Below are 3,377 nucleotides of genomic sequence, written 5' to 3'. Positions count from 1 at the left end.
ATTTTGTGATACAAAATATTTCTTGAAAGAAGTACCCCTTACCAGAAGACTTTCCCAGCCTCTTGAGAACCCAAATATCTCTGGCATTCACTGATTGGCCAATAATAGGTACCAGTCTAAACCTCACTCGCTCATTGTTTGGGTTTTGATGGCTCAGAGTCAGTGTAAATAGCAACTGTTTCTGTTCTGGCCAGAAACTCTGAGTGTTTCTTCCTCACTGTTTGCTTCTTTTGTGAAGACAACCTAGGACATCTTTTACCTCCATTCTTACCTAGCCTTTAATCACTGAATGAACATTGCCTCAGACCAACTAAGACCTGAGAAAGACCTTAGTTTAAAAAGGCCAAGATCTCCCACTGCATTCCAGACTATCTCCAGTTGTCCTGACCTATGTCTTGCCACTGGACTCTGATGACTTTGGAGGAGAGAGTGAGGCTGATGACTTTGCACACCTCTGCTCACTTAACTCCAATTCACTTGTAAGTCAAGACATCACCCTCCTGATCTCATTGGTCTTCTTAGAAAATGAAGGACAAACAGCAACAATCCTCTAAGATTACTTGCCAACTATCCTATATATATTCCGTACGTACATAGTTGCTTGCGTATTGTCTGCCCCATTAGAATGTGAACCTCTTGAGGACAGGGGCTGGTTTTGCTTTTCTTTTTACTCCTAGTGCTTAACATAATACCTAGCATATAGTAGGTGCTTAATAGATGCTTTTTGACTAACTGAAGCAGAATGTTACTAGGTGTTTTATATGTTTATGTGTATATTATACATAAACATGTGCATATATACACTTTTATATATACATATATGTGTAGACACATTTACAGACAAATATATATACATATACATATGTATATACATAACATACTTTGTTATACAGGAATTGTCAATGCATTGATGCATTTTATAAGAAGATTTTATCTTTACAATACGTGTATATACATATATATGTACACACACATACATGCATATAGACATACTATCTATCTGTCTGTCTATCTACACATACACACACATGCATGTACACACTCCTATCCCTACTTCCACCTCCACTGTGTTCCATAGTCTCCATTGTAACAACCAGAAAAAACAAAACAAAACAAAACAAAAAACCAAAAACAGTGGCTATGTAGGATCACTCAAATTTTCAGTCAGAGGTGGAAATGGGCTGGAGTTAGGAGGACAGATTGTTGATGACCAATGTGTTGAACAGCTGGTGAGAGTGAAGATCCAAGTCATCATCAGTGGCAAAATCCCAATGGATCTGGATCTACAGCATGAATGTACACGCAAACAAACACACACACACCACATTGTAACCTTGATGGAAAGGCTCTGGTCCCCTGTGCTTGGAAAAGAATAAACAGCCTAGAAACTGTAAAAACCGAGAGAAGCCAGAGAAGGCTGCAATATTGCAGTCTCTGGCTTGCCACCTGGGCAGCTTCCCTTGAGCTTGCAGAGCTGATTAAGGCTGCCAACCTGAAAGCATACAATGTGTTGGAAGCAGCACCCAAGACCTTGTGACTAATGGAAGGAAGAATAGCATCTACTGGGATTCAGCTCATTGCCCAGGTTCTATACAGAGGCCCTTGGGTCTAATCCCTGCCTTGTACTCTCCTGGGTACAGTTTCCTTGGTGCCAGTACTTGCCAGAAACCTTGGCATCTGGCTAGCTGTTAAACAGTGTGTGCTTGAAGTGAGGATTAAGATAGAAGTGGTGAGAATGAAGAGAGAACTCTAAAGTCAGTATTTGGGGGGAAGAGGGGCCTGGACATGTCTCAGAGTAGAAAATTCTCCAACCAATGCAGACTGGAATCATAGCTAAAGTGGAGGGCAAGCAGTTGAGTGAATTTGGGATTGTGCTAGCCAAGTTAAGAAATAAACCAAGTCCCCTGGCTGGCCGCGCAGAGCCTGCATGATGCCTGGAATCGTGGTGAAAGACGTGAACCAGCAGGAGTTTGTGAGGGCCCTGGGCGCCTTCCTGAAAAAGTCAGGGAAGCTGAAAGTCCTCAAATGGGTGGACATGGTCAAGCTGTCCAAACATAAGGAGCTGGTGCCTTATGAAGAGAACTGGTTCTACACCCAAACCGCCTCCACAGCCTGTCACCTGTACCTCTGGGTAGGTGCCGGTGTGGGCTCCATGACCAAGATCTATGGCGGGCGTCAGCACAATGGGGTCATGCCCAATCACTTCAGCAGAGGCTCCAAGAGCATGGCCCAGAGGTTTCTGCAAGCCCTGGAAGGCCTCAATATGGTGGAGAAGGACCAGGATGGGGACAGGAAGCTGACACCTCCGGGACAGAATTGCCGGACAGGTGGCAGCTGCCAACAACAAACATTAGGACAAATTACATCAGATTCATTAAATAAATTGTCTTGTTCTTTAAAAAAAAAGAAATAAACCAAAATTGAAGCTGTATTTGTATAAACTGTTCAGTTCTTATTGTTACATGTATAAGCATTTTGCACTTATGCTTTTCATTGGAGAAAAAAATGAGATTTTACAGAAAGTATTTACTCTCATTAATTATCTCCCATTACATTCACAATTTGAGTTTGACACTTACCTTCAAGATGTGAGGAGAAAGTGAGGAAGGTTTCCACATGTTAGATGTACCCCCTATAGTGAGTACTTGGAAGGACATGGACAATAGACACCCAAGTTAGGAAGACATGAGGTGGTTACAATATACATCGCTGGAGGAAATTTCCAAATAGATGAAATAGCAGATCCATCTGAGTATCTGTGTATTTAACTACCTATATGAGGCTGGTAGGACCTAGATTATTTTTGTTATTATCCTCCCCATTATCACCCAGGATCACATAGATAGTAAGTACGGAAGGCTTGATTTGAACTCAGGTCTTCCTGATTCAAGGTCCAGTGCTCTAATCACTACACCACCCCAAGTCAATTAATGCCTTAGTTTTGATGAACTGTTTTGCAGAGGTGGCAAACATGGCTATGGAATACTATATATAATGCTGGGCTTCCCCCGATCCCTCTCTTTTTTATTCTTTGCTATAAGGGATTATTCAGGGAGAATTTTGTATATTTTAAAATGGAAATGGTATAAGATAAAATATATTAATACAATCTTTTTAAGAAGAAAAAACAAGGAATTCTGGGGCCATTACATGAGTTACTTCAGCCAAGTCACTTAAGGTCCCTGGGACTCAGTTTCCTCATCTGTAAAATGAATGAACTGGACTAGATGGCTGCTAAGATATTTTCTGACTGTATAGCTGTTGTTGTTGCTGTTCAAGGCAGCTGAGTAGAGAAGTGTATACAGTGCTGGGTCTAGAGTCAGGAATACTTGAGTTCAAATTGGACCTCACATACTTACTTGCTGTGTGACCCTGGG

At 41.6% G+C, this 3,377-nt stretch overlaps 1 pseudogene; it reads left to right on the top strand.

Annotated features, from left to right (window-relative positions):
• Positions 1 to 1,930: 1,930 nt before the first annotated feature.
• Positions 1,931 to 2,354, top strand: LOC114051958 (annotated as a pseudogene).
• Positions 2,355 to 3,377: the final 1,023 nt, after the last annotated feature.

This window comes from Vombatus ursinus, unplaced genomic scaffold, assembly GCF_900497805.2.
Source record: "Vombatus ursinus unplaced genomic scaffold, bare-nosed wombat genome assembly UNPS02014807.1, whole genome shotgun sequence".
In the NCBI taxonomy this organism is placed as follows: Eukaryota; Metazoa; Chordata; class Mammalia; order Diprotodontia; family Vombatidae; genus Vombatus; species Vombatus ursinus.
This window is presented reverse-complemented; position numbering and strand designations above follow the sequence as displayed.